Below are 18686 nucleotides of genomic sequence, written 5' to 3'. Positions count from 1 at the left end.
TTTGAGTGCTGAGCTAAGCTCTTTACATATATTTTGCTTTGTTTACCGATTAAAACAATATTGATTTTATGAGTGTTATTCTTATCTCAAATTTAAGATCAAAATATAAAAATGTGAATTTTAGCTAAATTTCCCAAAGACTCAAGATGTAATGGAGTTGGGTTTAAAATCAAGGTCAGACTGGAAGCCCAGTCCATGAATTTCACATTCTTGTTTGCCCAGCTATAAAATTAGGAAAAATATCTCTTAGGTTTTTTCAGCTCTGAAACACTGATTTCTATTAAAACAATATATCCGACGAATATCAGTAAGATTCTTTACAATTTTCCTATTATTAGCAGGTTGATTTATTCATATCTTTAAGTACAGATCTAGAAGAGTAGATCATTAATTGGACTAAAAAAGGACATATATTTCTTTTATATTCTGCTTCAGATTCTTGAACATATTTTTACATCATAGTGAACAAAGAAATGGGGCAGTAGACAGAGCTTTAATCACGTTCATCTCTACAATCTCCTTCTACTGAAGGATCCTAAGCTACCTACAATCTAAACATTCATACAACTGCCTGGAAGGCTAGGCAACAAATGATGTCTTCAACAGCTAGAGACATAACTGCATCATTTCTTCATTTACTTTTTCTTCTTATTTCACCTGTGAAGGTGTTCGGCTGATCTCCTGCCTATAAAATAAGCTGGAAAACTCTTAAGAAAGTTTTTTCCCTGTTTCTCAGTTTCTCTTAACCAAAAGTTACTTGTGGTGTCAGAGAGGCCTAATATACAGTTCATGAAAAGTGAAACTGAAATTGTCAGTTGCTCAGTCACGTCTAACTTTTGGGTGCCCCATGGACACTAGCCTGCCAGGCTCCTCTGTCCACAGTATCTCCAAGCAAGAATACTGGAGTGGGTAATCACTCCCTTCTCTGGCAGATCTTTCTGACCCAGGGATCAAACCTGGGTCTCCTGCATTGAAGGCAGATTCTTTACCACCTGAGCCACCTTAATATCAGTGTCATTATTGTTTGGTATTTGGTATTTGTTTCCCAAGTTTTTGGCACCAGGAAATTTTAAACACACACACACATGCACAAGACAATTTAGCCTGAGGGAATTTTTGTTTATTAGGTTTCTGGTGTACAATTAAAATGAAAATAACCTGCTAAAACAAGTGCACATTGCTGATTTCAATATGCCTCAACAGCAACCATCTGTTAAGGTAAATGACAAAGCTGCTCTCAGCAGTGCATGTCTTTACCTAATGCCTCTGACAACAGAAGGGAAATCTAAATTCCAAAAGAAATTTTCAGTGAGAAACGGGAAAAGTCCTTTAAACAGGTCAACAATCATTGTTCTAACCTCCTGGCTTGACAATAAACATGTAGCATGTTATGGCACTATTCAAAATAAGACACTGGAAGAACTTTGTTACTTATTTACGGTTCAAATGGCCATGCTTTCCTTAGAAGGCTAAAAAAAAAAAAATTCCTAGCATTCAGATGTTCTTTATATGTCTCCTAGTATGCTTCTCTTCCTCGTGTTGCCCCATAAGGATATATTGGATTCAGAATCTAAGTTATTTCAAAAATCTCTAATATACCCTGGAAAAAATCTTTTGCTATTTTGTTCATTTCCTCCTTTGGATAATTTTTGCAGTTCTATAGCTCTGTTAATATTTTCTTCCTTGTTTCTGTAATACTGAAAGTTTCCAGGTCTCCTCTAATCAATTGTAAATTTCCCTTTGTGGGAATGCTTTTCTGTTTGTTTCCTATTTAATAAATACAGTCATTACTTTCTCTTTTTTTCTATTGCATTTTGTCCTTAAATACTACTTGGAGATATTTTGATCCCTTTATTTAACTGTTAGAATTAAATTTGTGGTATTATTCCTGACTTGAGTTCTGAGTCCCAGTATTTTCAAGTGACAGATTTCTCTACCTTATAATAGAACTGTCATTCCATTGATTATCTAAATTTAATGACTCACATATTTTTCTTCATAAAGTACATGTATGATAATTCATAAAGTACACATATGATAGTTCCAGAGATAGCTTGACCTCCAGAATAGCTTAAATTGGAACTCTACTCAATACTTTGTAATAAACTATATATGGAAAGAGGATAAAAAAAGTTTATATATATATATAACTGATTCACTTTGCTATATACCTGAAATTAACACAACATTGTAAATCAACTATACTCCAATAAAAACTAACAAAGATTCGGTTAGTTAGTGACGTCTGCCTCTCCACTCAAATACCATGGCACTGGCCTGGACTTCAGACTGGTAGTGAAATAACTTCAGTAGCTCCGAGCGTCACACTTAGACATGAACCAGCTTTACCTATGATTTTTTTTTTTTTTTACCAGGAAGAAGTAGTCTCACACAAAATCAGCTTTATCCCATCCCACCACGATTTTCCCTCTCTTGTAATTGGCTGTGACTGAGATTAATCTTTGAAACATGGAAAATAATGATTGGCTTAGATGAATCACCTGGTATTGAATGGATACTGGGGAGACAGTAACAATGTCCACTATTATATGATCTCCTGTATATCTCCACTTGCCAAAATTCCACTAATGCTTCAAAGTGCATATCTTCTATTGAACTTTCATGTCTACTGAAGGCAACAGCAACCCACTCCAGTATTCTTGCCTGGAAAATTCCATTGACAGAGGAGCCTGGAGGGCTATAGTCCATGGGGTTGCAAAGAGATGTTATTTTGTAGACAGTATTGGGTTATTGATTCATACATAAAAATAATATAAAACAGGATCACTTATATTAATGTATACTAGATAATACACACTGTATGTGAAAGATCGAATTAAAAGATTATTATAATACAGGAACATACATCAATGATCAAGAATGAGAAATAACTCTTTTCTTTTTTTTTTTTAAATATAATTAAGAACACCATGGCTAATACTAAGCAGATTACAGAAAGGGAGAACACACTTACAGTGCATGAAGTCAATAGGGACTCATAACTATATATAATATGCAAACGATTTATACAGATCAACAAAAATCTGACAGTAACCTTGAAAGATAAATTGACATAATATATGAATAAGTAGTAGTAAAATGGAATCTCAAAAGCTAATCAAGAGCTGATCAGATTCTTAATGAGAGAAATTCAAACTGAAAGAAAAATCTGCTTTCATGTTACACCCATTGGATTAATAAAACTTAGAAAATATATACTACTAAATGTTGACGATGATGTGCAATATAGATGCCCACAATCCTACCAATGGCAACTTCTCCAGAGAACCAAGAGTAGCCCTTAAATAAATTAATGAACTGCTGCTGCTGCTGCTAAGTCACTTCAGTCATGTCTGACTCTGTGCAACCCCATAAACAGCAGCCCACCAGGCTCCCCCATCCCTGGGATTCTCCAGGCAAGAACACTGGAGTGGGTTGCCATTTCCTTCTCCAATGCATGAAAGTAAAAAGTGAAAGTGAAGTCGCTCAGTCATGTCCAACTCTTAGCGACCCCATGGACTGCACCCTACCAGGCTCCTCCATCCATGGGATTTTCCAGGCAAGAGTACTGGAGTGGGGTGCCACTGCCTTCTCCAAAATTAATGTACTACAACAATTCCATATTCAAGTACACAGCACATAGAAATTTTCACACTGTTCCATAAGTGAAAATCTATAAGGCTTTTGATGGTACAGGAGTATCCACAGCAACAGAAAAGTGGAGTCAAATAGAATCAATCATTATGGGGAGTAAGCACAGTCATATCATGGAGAATTATGAAGCAGTTAAGTGTAACAGTGATATGTAATATATCCAGAAAAAATTATATGTTACTGTTATAGCTGAACCAATTTAACACTGATGAATATTTTTAGATAATTCCCTGAACTATGTTGTCAGCTCATTTTCTACCTTCATTGTGTTAGTCATTCAGTCATATCTGACTCTTTGCCACCCAATGGGACTGCAGCCTGCCAGATTCCTCCATCCATGGGTTTCTCCAGGCAGGAATATTGAAGTGGGTTGCCATTTCCTTCTCAGGGGATCTTCCCGACCCAGGGATCGAACCCTGGGATGTATCTGCAAGATATTTGTTAAATATGGTTGTCTTAGTTTACTCAGGCTGCCAGAGCAAAATAACATTGACTCTGTGGCTTAAATAACATAAATGCATTTTCTTCCAGTTCATTAAGCCAGAAGTTCAGGAGCAAGGTGCCAGCATGGTTGGTGTCTCATGAAAAGTTTCTTTGTGGCTGTCTTTTCACTACATCTTCATGTTATGGTGAAACAGAGAAAGACAAGTCTTTTGATGTCTTGACTTAAAATAATACTAATCCCGCCATAAGGACCCCACCTTATAACCTCATCTCAATCTAATTACCTCTCAAAGATCCCTTCCTCAAAATACCATCACAGTAAGCGTAAGGCCTTCAAGATAGGAATTTAGGGGTGGCACAGTTATGTCTCTAGCAATGGTTATTACAGAATTTGTAGCACATGGCTTGATAGACTTTTCCAGCTCTCTCCTTATGCCTCATAGGGTCATTTTCTTTGAAAAATACTTTAAATGCTTTCTCATTTCAGCTTTCAATTTTATTTGCCATAATTCTAAAGTACTCCAGGGTTCTACAGAACACAATTTGATACCCACTACATAAATTATCAATAATTTTTAATTCATATTTTCATTTTCATAGAATTAATATACCAGGGTGTATAAACTATTGATAAACTATAGTCAATTTATCAATAGATCAAGAAAGAAAGTGAAAGTGAAAGTCACTCAGTTGTATCCGACTTTTTATAATCCCATGGACTATACAGTAATGGAATTCTCCAGTCCAGAATACTGGAGTGAGCAGCCTTTCCATTCTCCAGGGGATCTTCCCAACTCAGGGATCAAAATCCAGGTCTCTCACACTGCAGGTGGATTCTTTACCAGCTGAGCCACAAGGGAAGCCCATTTTCATTTTAATAGGAATTATTACATCAGGGTATACAAACTCTTGATAAACTACAGTCAGTTCACCAATAGATCAAATGTTGCATAAATACCAATATGGTCCCTGTTTGTTGTTGCTTAGTTACTCAGTCATGTCTTACTCTTTGCAACTCCATGTACTGTAGCCTGCCAGACTCCTCTGTCCATGAGATTTCCCAGGCAAGAATACTGGAATGGATTGCTATTTCCTCCTCCAGGGGATCTTCCCAACCCAGTGATAGAAGCCATGTCTCCTGCCTTGGCAGGTACATTCTTTACAGCTGAGTCACCAGGCAAACCCAATATGGACCCTGCTGTGTATATAATTATGCACAAGATGCTAAGTAGTGTTTATATTTTAAATCATTCTAGTTGTAAACTGACCTCAGTTCTCCATTATTAAAAAATACTCAGACTTCCAGAGAATAGGCTAACAAATTATCAAATGTACACAGGAAAGAAACAAATACAGAAGACATAAAGGGGGAAAAACTTCTTAAACATGCTTTTATCTTACTGTTCTACAGTTCATTTTTTAATTGGATGTTAATCAAACACAATAAAAGTTTGAGTACATCAAGCATGGAAATCCCTTTTATATTTTATTCAAAGACACACAATGACATACAGATGTGTTTATACTGAACAATTTTTATTTGACAAATAAGACCAATAGTATGGTGGTCAGATGAGTTAAAAACTCAGATGAATTAAAAACAGCAACTGGTATATAGTGATGTTGCTAAGGTTCACATGATTTCTACAAAAATCAGCAATAAAATAGGAAAATATCTCCCCAGGATATTATAATCCAATATACAGAGTCAGAAATGGCAGAATATGAACATTCTTTTTTTTTTTTTAAGCGGTTTCCTCCTCTATTATTTATTATTCTACATTGCAGACAAATTACAATTTGTTTATGTATCCACAAGTCAATAAGCATTTGTGTTGTTTCAAGTTTTTGGCTATTATGAAAAAGCTATGCACATTCAAATACAGGTTTTTCAGTGAACCTAGATTTTTATTTTTCTTGGGTAAATACCTAAGAAAATCTTTAAAACTTTAAATCTGAGCCTTTAAATGCATATTTTAATTTTTTTTCCTTTTTACAAATTTTTTTTAATTTTTATTATTATTTTTTTAATTTAAATTTATTTATTTTAACTGGAGGCTAATTACTTTACAAAATTGTATTGGTTTTGCCATACATCAACATGAATCCACCACGGTGTACACATGTTCCCCATCCTGAACACCCCTCCCACCTTCCTCCCCATACCATCCCTCTGGGTCATCCCAGCGCACTAGCCCGAAGCATCCTGTATCCTGCATCGAACCTAGACTGGTGATTTGTTTCTTATATGATATTATACATGTTTCAATGCCATTCTCCCAAATCATCCTACCCTCTCCCTCTCCCACAGAGTCCAAAAGACTGTTCTATACATCTGTGTCTCTTTTGCTCTCTTGCATACAGGGTTATCATTACCATCTTTCTAAATTCTGTATATATGCATTAGTATACTGTATTGGTATTTTTCTTTCTGGCTTACTTCACTCTGTATAATTAGCTCCAGTTTCATCCACCTCATTCGAACTGATTCAAATGTATTCTTTTTAATGGCTGAGTAATACTCCATTGTGTATATGTACCACAGCTTTCTTATCCATTCATCTGCTGATGGACACCTAGGTTGCTTCCATGTCCTGGCTATTATAAACAGTGCTGCAATGAACATTGGGGTACACGTGTCTCTTTCAATTCTGGTTTCCTCGGTGTGTATGCCCCGCAGTGGGATTGCTGAGTCATAAGGCAGTTCTATTTCCAGGTTTTTAAGGAATCTCCACACTGTTCTCCATAGTGGCTGTACTAGTTTGCATTCCCACCAACAGTGTAAGAGGGTTCCCTTTTCTCCACACATTCTATATGTCAGCGTGGCCTTCAGATAACCTTTACATATCTAATTTTCAAATATACTTTTCTGCTCTTTTCAAGTTAAGCATTACTATTTAATATTGCAGAGCAGACAAAAGGTATCTTTTTCATTCATGAGAGTTCTATAACTGCTTGAAAATAAGAATTAAATGAAAAATACTGCAAAGTAGAAGTGTTACATAAGTTTCTGTATTTTTAACTGGAACTACAATTTATATATAAATATTGGATTATTACATTTCTGAGGTAATTTCTACAGTCCCAAATTCACTATGGGCATTTTTACCTTTGTTCTTTTGCACATTTTAATTTTTTTCTGGAACATTTCTCTGCTCTTGTCTGCCCGATGACTACTTGAATTTTATTAAGAGTGAAGTTTCCTTTTGATTAACTGTGGATATGTCTGAGGTACTATTTAAGAGAAAGTGAAAGTGTTAGTCTCTTAGTCTTGTCCAACCCTTTGCTATCCCATGGACTGCAGCCTGCTAGGCTCCTTTGTTCATGGAATTCTCCTGGCAAGAATACAGGAGTGGGTTGCCATTCCCTTTTCCAGGGGATCTTCCCTACAAAGGGATTGAATCCAGGTCTCTTGCATTGCAGGTGGGTTCTTTACTGTCTGAGCCACTAAATGTACTGTTTACAGAGCTAAAAAGATGGGTACCCTTGCCTCAATAGAAGATTATTCTGTGAAGCCATTTATGCTAAATTTTACATGAGAATAAAATTGTAGTCCCTCTTCCTTTCATTATTCTGTTGTAATTCTTCAAACAGACTAAAAGCACCTGATTTTTTCCCTCAGGTTCTTTTACAAGGGAGCCTGACCCATTATAGGTTTAATTTATTGTAAACAAGAATTAAATGGCCTTTTTTTTTTTCTTTTCCCCCTAGCTGTTTACTGTCTACTCTTGATTTCAGATGCCAGGTCCTTATTACTTATGAGAATTCTGAGTTACAAATTAAGCTCCTTTTTTTGTTTTCTTTTCCCTTCAGCTAGATAAAGATACTCTCAATGAAAATAATAACAATTATTATAATTGATAATTCTTAAAAATTCCTTCCCATTACTACATTGGTGTTTCAGAAGGCCAAAAAAATAAATAAATAAATAAAAGATATGTAGATATGTCAATGCTATTCTCCCAATTTGCCCTACACATCGCTTCCCCCGCCACCCCATGTCCACATTCCCTTCTCTAATCCTTCCCTGCAACTAGGTTCACCATTTTTCTAGCTTCCATATATAGACATATAAGTGTTTTCCAAACATATTTGCAGGGCGGGGATAAACAACAGACATGTGGAATATCCTATATATGTGATATTTGCTTTCTTATTTCTGACTCACTTTACTCTGTATGACAGACTCTAGGGGCATCCTTAAACAGCCAGTGGGAAGCTGCTGTATAATATATGGAGCTCAGCTCAGTGCTCTTTGATGTCCCAGAGAGGTGAGATGCGGTAGTGGCGGAGAGGGGGCGGGGAGCTAAAGGGAGGCTCAAGAGCGAGGGGATATATGTATACTTACATATGATTCACTGTTGTACAGCAGAAACTAATACAATGTTTTAAAGCAATTATGTGCTAATTAAAAAAAAAAGTGGATGTATGTGTTTAGAATTACTCTATTATTGAATTATATCTTTCTAAACATAAAAAAAAAAATTTGATTTTGCTATGGATCCACAGTGTGAACACGTATATTTGAGTTTAATTGGGGAAAGTAAATTTCCCCATGAAATTCACGGTTCTTTCTTCAGTCTAAGCCTTTTATTCATTGCTATAGGGTTGGAAATAACCAAGGATTCAACCAACCATGGGCCTTGTAGGACTGTAGTACACTACCGAAAAATATCCATATGAGTGAGCCCACACAGTTCAAACTTGCATGTTTCAAGGGTTAATTCAATCCATGGTTATTATTTGATTTGACAATACATTTAAACTACCATCCTGTTTTCTCTTTCCCATCAGTAACCCTATTTGTCTTTTTCTTGACCCAGGCTAATTTGGAGTTTACTCCTTTGTTGTTTTATAATCCAGTGCAAATTTTAATCCTTTATTTCCCTGAACTGCATAATTATTTTTCATGTTAGCATATATCTGTGATACTCTTCTGCAAAGAAACACATGTAATTCCTCAAAACCATTGACCCTGTTGGCAAATGTGATCTGTTTCTGTCTACTAATACCATTCTCATAGAAGCTGAATTTTTTGTTTCCCTCACATGTTCTGGTGCAAACTCAATGACTAGCACTTTCCTTGGACCATTTTAAATGTCAATTTTTATTTTGTCAAGACACACTGTTGGAAGACTTCACTAAGAATTTTACATAATATAAACCAATGTCACAAATTATCATCTAACAAAATCTAAAAAAAACTGTTGAGACAGACTTTTTAACTTCCACATTAGGATAATGCTGCTAAGTCACTTCAGTTGTGTCCGACTCTGTGCAACCCCATAGATGGCAGCCCACAAGGCTCTCCTGTCCCTAGGATTCTCCAGGCAAGAACACTGGAGTGGGTTGCCATTTCCTTCTCCAATGCATGAAACTGAAAAGTGAAAGTGAAGTCACTCAGTTGCTTCTGACTCTTCGCAACCCCATGGACTGCAGCCTACCAGGCTCCTCTGCCCATGAGATTTTCCAGGCAAGAGTACTGGACTGGGGTGCCATTGCCTTAATAGCCCAGATATTTGTGTATTCCTTTATAATTCACAATTTCTTTCATACAACATAATGTTTTGTCTTATCAACAGACTTGTAAAGATACTATGTTAAGTTTTAGTTCCAATTTATTGAAAAGATACTGAGTCTCAGAGGTACTTATGATTCATCTAAGGTGTTACATATTATATAAATATGGAAGCCTGGATTCTAGAATAATATTCATTCTCCTAAATCTCAGAGCTTTCATTTAATTTCATTTCATATTAATTAAAATTATTATCTAATAAGCCATCTCTTAAGCTCAGAAATACTATATGGAATGTGAAAGAATATCCTTGGAGCTCAAGTTATTGGCATACCACACTTAAACACACATGATTATCAATGTCCAACTTTTACAGTTTTACTGAACATACAATAAAGGATCATAGCATATAGATTTATGAATCTTCTGTGGTGTTGGAGAAGACTCTTGAGAGTCCCTTGGACTACAAGGAGATCCAAGCAACCCATTCTGAAAGATCAGCCCTGGAATTTCTTTGGAAGGAATGATGCTAAAGCTGAAACTCCAGTACTTGGGCCACCTCATGCGAAGAGTTGACTCATTGGAAAAGACTCTGATGCTGGGAGGGATTGGGGGCAGGAGGAGAAGGGGACGACAGAGGATGAGATGGCTGGATGACATCAGTGACTTGATGGACGTGAGTCTGAGTGAACTCCGGGAGTTGGTGATGGACAGGGAGGCCTGGCGTGCTGCGATTCATGGGGTCGCAAAGAGTTGGACACAACTGAGTGACTGAACTGAACTGAACTGAATATCAAATACTAACAAATAGCCACAAAAAGCTCATCACTGGGTTATGATTCAGATTCCACAAATACATATTGAATGCTTATTCAAATATTCAGTCATATTCTGTCCTTAAGCCAAAACTATGAAGTAGACGATGCTACCTCATTTTTACAGATGAAGAAACTAAACCTGAGAAAAATTAAAAGCCCCATATTGTCTCTACTGCAAATATGAAAATCAAATGCTCATACTACGATTATTCCTCTGTATGCCAAACAATGTCAAATAGGTCCATGCTACTTCCTGAGTTCTGTGAGGTTGCGGACTAAAAGTGTCTTAATTCAACAAGTGGTTCTTTGATACTTTTCTCCTATGGGAGTGCTATTGAATCTGGAGCTCCACTGTACTAAATTGAAACAATATAAACTTTTTCATGATTCGTTCAAAGAACACTTAGTATAATTTGTTTTAGAAGGAATTCACCTTTATTTCTTTCTATGAAGTTAAAACTAGCAGAACCGAAACTTGCTGTATCATCAATGTGCAATATTTTGGATTTAACAAAACACAGATTCTTTTCTTTAACGTAAAAATCAGTCATATTCTTCCTTCCTGTTAAAGAGCTGTCTTTAGATAGTGCTAAACTGAAGAAGGCCGGTTTTCTAATCAGACTTTTTCAAACCAGTGCAGAGAAGCAATTTTGGTAAACATAGGACCTTAATGCTACATTCCTTGTTGGTTCAACACAAGAAAGAATCACAGATTGAAACAATCAATAGAAAGCAGCAAGTTAAGTCAGCAGCTAATGCCCACCCTCTTATAAGCTCCAATAAAAGCTTGTGTCAGCAAAGTCATGACAGCATGAAACTCAAAAATTAAACAGCAGTCTTCTGCTCTTGGGGTATCCGAAGTCCATAATGATCTAGTTAAACCTCTCAGGATTCCACCTAATTCTAGATTATTTCCCTCACGTTTGGAGGACTATTTTTCCATTTAATCCACTGACCTGACATTGATTTATACTACAGCGTATCTTCCAATTTTGATTCCATTTCATACTATCTTCTGGCATTTCTCAAAATACTCTAAAAACATACAAGTATCAATTGCTAAGATAAAACATGACAGGGTGAACTCTAGTACGGACACCAGACTGAGTTCTCATGTTTTGAACGAAAGTAACCATCTTCACACCTGCTTTGGATAAAGGGCTTTGCCTTGATGATTAACCAAATGTTATATAACTGCCATATAATTTTTGCAAAAAACTATGGCAAAGGCAATGAAATATAATCTTTCTTGTTATTTCCTTTCTTAAAATTTTCTTTTGTGATTCAGTGGCTGTAATCTCCCCATGAAGATATAGTATATTGATCACTGTAGAAGCTAGTACCTTCCTATTCAACGTCTCACACTGACAGCTGTGAGACCAGAAGAGGACCAAACAATACACATAGATTGTTGGGCACTAACTTGTATCACACAGTGCTCTTGATACTTTAATTATGCCACCAAAGTAACCCTCACAGCTTCCATAAGTGTATGGCATTAATATCAACCCTAGTTCATATAGGAGGAAAGAAAGTCTGACTAAGCACGTGGGTCAATTTCTCCAGTAGCAAGAAGCACGTGTCATTTCTTGAGACTTTCATTTGTTCATCTGAGTAAGTTTAACTAGATTCCTGACAATCATTGCTTTATTTTCATCTCTCTCCTGTGCTGGGGGAAAAGATGCTCGTTGGTACTTACATATCAATTATTTTGACATTTGCCATTGAGTCTCAAGTTTCCCATAAACCTAATGTAACCTTTTTTTTTCCTTATTTTTTTCTTATGCCATTTATTTTTCATTTATTTTTTTTCACTTTATTTTACTTTATAATACTGTATTGGTTTTGCCATACATCAGCATGAATCTGCCACTGGTGTACATGAGTTCCCAATCCTGAACCCCCTCCCACCTCCCTCCCCATACCAACTCTCTAGGTCATCTCAGTGTGCCAGCCCCAAGCATCCTGTATCCTGCATCAAACCTAGACTGGCAATTCATTTCTTACATGTTATTATACATGTTTCAATGCCATTCTCCCTAATCATCCCACCCTCTCCCTCTCCCACAGAGTCCAAAATTCTGTTCTATACATCTGTGTCTCTTTTGCTGTCTCACATACAGGGTTATCATTACCATCTTTCTAAATTCCATATATATGTGTTAGTATACTGTACTGGTGTTTTTCTTTCTGGCTTACTTCACTCTGTATAATCGGCTCCAGTTTCATCCACCATTGTGTATGTGTACCACAGCTTTCTTATCCATTCATCTGCTGATGGACATCTAGGTTGCTTCCATGTCCTGGCTATTATTAAGAATGCTGTGGTGAACATTGGGGTTCTTAAGTTGGAAATATGAATCTGGAATTTTAAGTAGAATCTTTTTTTTCCTTTTTCTTCAATACACATGTTTCAGAAAATATTAATTCCCCCTTACTCTTTGGAGGCATTGCTATTTACCTATGTTTGATAGTTTTGCTGATTTTTTCTCTTTCTTCATTTTACAGAGATTTCCTTCATGCTGTTTTTCTGTATATTCTACCTATCTGGGGCAAAGCATTGCTGTGTTTTTCTTGTATGTGCTATAATTTTCTGAAATAAAAGGAAACATGGGAAGTCACTGACAAAAAGTAAATAATTCCATAAATTTAGTTCTGATATTCACTGGTGATGACTGACTTTTTTATTCAGATTCTAATCATGGGATGAGGAAGAGACAGTTAGCAACATTACTTAAGTGAAAGCCCTCTCTTCAGGTCTAGTTCAGTTCAGAGGGTTTTATGTCCAAATATTCTTGATTCCCCAGAACTAGTTGTCATTTCTCATGTTCGGAGACACTTCTAAAAATAAACTACCTCTTAAAGGACCCCAAACCACAAGAACCAAGAACTTCAATTTTCCTTTCTTCCTTGTAATAAAAAGTTCCATCCAAAAAAAGTAAGATCTTTTAAACATGTTAAAATTTTACAAAACAATGAAGAAAACTCTTCGAAAGCAATTTTTAAAGAAGAAAATTTGCCTCAAGGTAATTTTCTTTTCATGGCTATAATGTGAAATAATGGGCAACTTCTGTGCTAAAAGAAGAAAAAATGCACACACATTTGATTTATGGCTGTCATTCTTTTACCAGTCACTGTTTAAAAGTATTTAATCATAGTTTGCTATGCATTAAAATGATACTTCATCTTACAGTTTTTACTAATTTCAGAATGATTATTTCCATCCATAAAAATTGAAAGAGAAGTAAAAAAGCCTGCAAAACTTCAACACATTTTGGATACAATTCCCCAGGGTTCTCGATCATCCCTCTAAAATTATGGAAAGAAGAAACTCTTCTATAAATGTGTTTACAAATGTCTGCTTGCTAAACAAGCATGACTTATAATAACAACAACATCTAAATATGAATCTTTTATTTTCTACTTTTCTATAGTGTTTAAAGCGTAAATTATAAAACATTGTAAAGACTTTAAATTAAAACTCTACATATCTCCATGGGAGGCTTTCAAAGAACTGTGCTAATATAAGGATGACAACACTTTTTATCATCTACTGGCTTCAATTTTCTTGGAGAAGCAGATGTATCCTGAAGAGAACTGTTGAAAATGTCACAACTTCTACTAGAAAAACAAAACGCTATCATATACAGGAATTCCATTATCTTCTCTTCATTCTAGCAGCTGGCACTAACAGATGGTTGCTTTTTCTTCTTTCTTTTTTTTTTTAATTGAAAAGAACAATAAAAAGGCTGTAGCTCAATCAAAAACCTGTGCTTTCTTTCATTTATTTAACTGCATGCAGAGGTAAGGAATTAAAATCTTAAATTTACTACAAAAAATCAAATACCAGATGGTTTCATAATTGGATAATTTTTTTTTTTTTTTCCTCCCACAGCAAACCAGACTTTCAAAAAGATGACGATATGGGCTAAAAATATGTGTGCATGAAATATTCAATCTTTGCACTTGAAAGTTAAAAAAAAAGAATTGATTATTATTTAAATTCTGGAGAGTTTGACCAAACTAAGTTTCATAGTAAATTACATTAGTATGAGCCACCATGCATTGATTTATGCTCAGCTTGGGTTTTTTTTTTTTTTTTTCGTATTTCATACAACGTAATAAACCACATTTGTTGAAATGAAAAAATATTTTGAAATAAATGTTACAGAGTTTTATGTTCCATTTGAGGCAAAGTTAGCATAAAATTATAGATTTTAGTCAAGGTAATTTCACAAACGTTATAAGATAATGAAAATATATACAAAATAAAAATAACATAAAGTGAAATAATCATCATCTCTGCTATATCCAAGACTCAATAAGAACAGAATTACAGATATGTTATTTTGAAGTTATTGAATTTTCCTTTTGGGATATGCTCAATAATTGCCTTCAAAGAAATCCATATTCTGGAGCTTGCTAATGTTACCTTTATGGCAAAAGGGAGTTTGCAGATGTGACTAAGTTAAGGATCATGATATGGAAAGATTATCTTGGATCATCTGGGTGGGGTCTAAATATAATCACAAAACTTAAAGAAGACATATATGAGTTTTAAGTATTAAAATAAAATTTCATTTGAATAGTCATAATAAGTAAAGTTGAATAAAAATGTATCCATGAATACTTTTTCAAACTTTTTGGGAATACCTTTTCAAACTTTTGGGGAATCAATAACCATTTTTCATGTATAACACCCTGCAAGTTTCTTAACTGAATGAATTAATACTACTACACAAGTTCATTTTTCCTAATTATTTTAGTGGCAACATTGTTATGGATACATTAAAAATAATTTAAGAACAAATAATATTGACTGATTATATTACTGCATAGAACTACCTGAGACTTGTTAAGATTGCCCTATTATGTGGCTACTGGACAGCATGCAGTGCACTTACTGTAACACCTAGTTCATTCAAGGCAGCCATTCATACATTGGGAAAAATGCCTGCCTCATTATAACTTTGAAAGTTTATATATTGATCTAATTTCAATCACTTCTCCTGTCATTTTCTGCAACCTGCTATGATCCAAGTAAGCCCTTCTTGAACCCCTGTTACAATTTCCTAAGAACTAGTTTGACCACCACTTTTATACTAACACCCAACCTTACTGTCCAATTCATAGAGAGCATGCTTTCACGATGATAACCAGACTAGATCAGTTTGGTAAAATGTTAGACTAGCAGTAAGCAGATAAATGACTTCCTAAGAGATACTGAGGGCTTCCCAGGTAGCTCAGAGGTAAATTATATATATTTAATTAAATAGTATGTACAATATATAGGTCAATCATATATTAGAACAGAAGTGCTACAAAAAATTAGATGGGGTAAAAACAATAAAAATCTTAGAGGGGGCACTCTGAATATTTCTTGATAAATAATTTCATCAATGAGGTAACATATAGAGAAGTAAGTTACATTTTGAAAGGATTGCTCTAGCTGATGGGTTGAGGATATACTACATTTTCTTGGAGGGAGTAGGGTGACAGAAAGAGTTTGGAATCTGAGTCTAGGTGGGAAATGAGTTCTAAAACCATCCTGGAAATATTTGCAATTGGACTAGGCTTATAGCAGTGAAGGTGATGAGAAGTATCCAGATTCAGGCTTTATTCAGAGGAGGTGGAACCCAGGGAATTTTCTTGCAGAAAAATAAATATTCATAGAGAACCAGAAGATTATTTTAATTCCACAAGGTTAAGAGTTTCAAGAAAAGAGTAAGAAAGGAAAGGAAAAGGGCTAATTTAGTAGTAGTATAACCATAAGATATTGGTATCTTGGCCACCAAATAAAGATAGTACATTGACTTAGAGGGACTAACAGTCATTTCAAGTATTAAATGCAAAGTTAGAAATGACTGGTGGTACTAACAAAAGGAGTCATATAAATGAAGTCCATTTATTTATTCCACAAGAGTTTTATTCTCACAGCTGCAATCACCATTTTATTCCTCCTTGTATCAAATCAGTTCAGTTAAGTAGCTCAGTCGTGTCCGACTCTTTGCTACCCCATGAATCGCAGCACATCAGGCCTTTCTGTCCATCACCAACTCCCGGAGTTCACACAAACTCATGTGCATTGAGTCGGTGATGCCATCCAGCCATCTCATCCTCTGTCTTCCCCTTCTCCTCCTGCCCCCAATCCCTCCCAGCATCAGAGTCTTTTCCAATGAGTCAACTCTTCACATGAGGTGGCCAAAGTACTGGAGTTTCAGCTTTAGCATCATTCCTTCCAAAGAACACCCAGAGCTGATCTCCTTTAGAATGGATTGGTTGGATTTCCAGCAGTCCAAGGGACTCTCAAGAGTTCTCCAACACCACAGCTCAAAAGCATCAATTCTTTGGTGCTCAGCTTTCTTCACAGTCCAACTCTCACATCCATACATGACAACTGGAAAAACCATAGCCTTGACTAGACGGACCTTTGTTGGCAAAGTAATGTCTCTGCTTTTGAATATGCTATCTAGGTGGGTCATAACTTTTCTTCCAAGGAGTAAGCATCTTTTAATTTCATGGCTGCAGTCACCATCTGCAGTGATTTTGGAGCCCCCCAAAATAAAGTCTGACACTGTTTCTACTGTTTCTCCATCTATTTCCCATGAAGTGATGGGACCAGATGCCATGACCTTTGTTTTCTGAATGTTGAGCTTTAAGCCAAGTTTTTCACTTTCCACTTTCACTTTCATCAAGAGGCTTTTAGTTCCTCTTCACTTTCTGCCATAAGGGTGGTGTCATCTGCATATCTGAGGTTATTGATATTTCTCCTGGCAATCTTGATTCAGCTTGTGTTTCTTCCAGTCCAGCATTTCTCATGATGTACTCTGCATATAAGTTAAATAAGCAGGGTGACAATATACAGCCTTGACGTACTCCTTTTCCTATTTGGAACCAGTCTGTTTTTCCATGTACAGTGCTAACTGTTGCTTCCTGACGTGCATATAGGTTTCTTAAGAGGCAGGTCAGGTGGTCTTGTAATCCCATCTCTTTCAGAATTTTCCACAGTTTCTTGTGATCCACACAGTCAAAGGCTTTGTCAATAAAGCAGAAATAGATTTTTTTCTGGAACTTTCTTGTTTTTTCCATGATCCAGCAGATGTTGGCAATTTAACCTCTGGTTCCTCTGCCTTTTCTAGAATACATTTGAATCAGTTCTAATGAGGTGGGTGAAACTGGAGCCGATTATACAGAGTGAAGTAAGCCAGAAAGAAAAACACTAATACAGTATGCTAACACATATATATATATATAATTTAGAAAGATGGTAACAATAACCCTGTATGCGAGACAGCAAAAGAGACACAGTTGTATAGAACAGTCTTTTGGACTCTGTGGGAGAGGGGGGGATGATTTGGGAGAATGGCATTGAAACATGTATAATATCATATAAGAAACAAATTGCCAGTCCAGGTTCGATGCAGGATACACGATGCTTGGGGCTGGTTCACTGGGGTGACCCAGAGGAATGGTATGGGGAGGGAGGTGGGAGGAGGGTCCAGGATTGGGAACACTTGTACACCCTTAGTGGATTCATGTTGATATATGGCAAAACCAGTACAATTTTGTAAAGTAATTAGCCTCCAATTAAAATAAATAAATTTAAATTAAAAAAATAATAAAACCAGCTTGAACATCTGGAAGTTCACAGTTCCCGTGTTGCTGAAGCCTGGCTTGCAGAATTTTGAGCATTACTTTTCCAGTGTGTGAGATGAGTGCAATTGTGCGGTACTTTGAACATTCTTTGGCATTGCCTTTCTTTGGGACTGGAATAAAAACTGACCTTTTCCAGTCTTGTGGCCACTGCTGAGTTTTCCAAATTTGCTGGCATATTGAGTGCAACACTTTCACAGCATCATCTTTCAGGATTTGAAATAGCTCAACTGGAATTCCAGCACCTCCACTTGCTTGTATCAAATAATAAACACTAAAAATTATATTGTAGACTAATTTCCTCAGTAAACTTATTTTTTAGTATTTAATACTTGATACAAAATGATCAGGCAATTGACCAATTATTCATTTACTGATAAGGCCATAATTAACATTGATTCATCAGGAATTCTGAAGACTGTGTCTCAGACACCTTTTCAGTCTATACTCACTCTTTGGTTCAGTTCAGTTAAGTTGCTCAGTGGTGTCTGACACTTTGCAGCCCCATGGACTGTAGCACTCCAGGCTTCCCTGTCCATCACAAAATCCCGGAATTTATTCAAACTTTTGTTACATCCTCTAATTGCCTGGCTTTAAGT

This window comes from Budorcas taxicolor, chromosome 8 (genome assembly GCF_023091745.1).
Source record: "Budorcas taxicolor isolate Tak-1 chromosome 8, Takin1.1, whole genome shotgun sequence".
Lineage (NCBI taxonomy): Eukaryota > Metazoa > Chordata > Mammalia > Artiodactyla > Bovidae > Budorcas > Budorcas taxicolor.
This window is presented reverse-complemented; position numbering follows the sequence as displayed.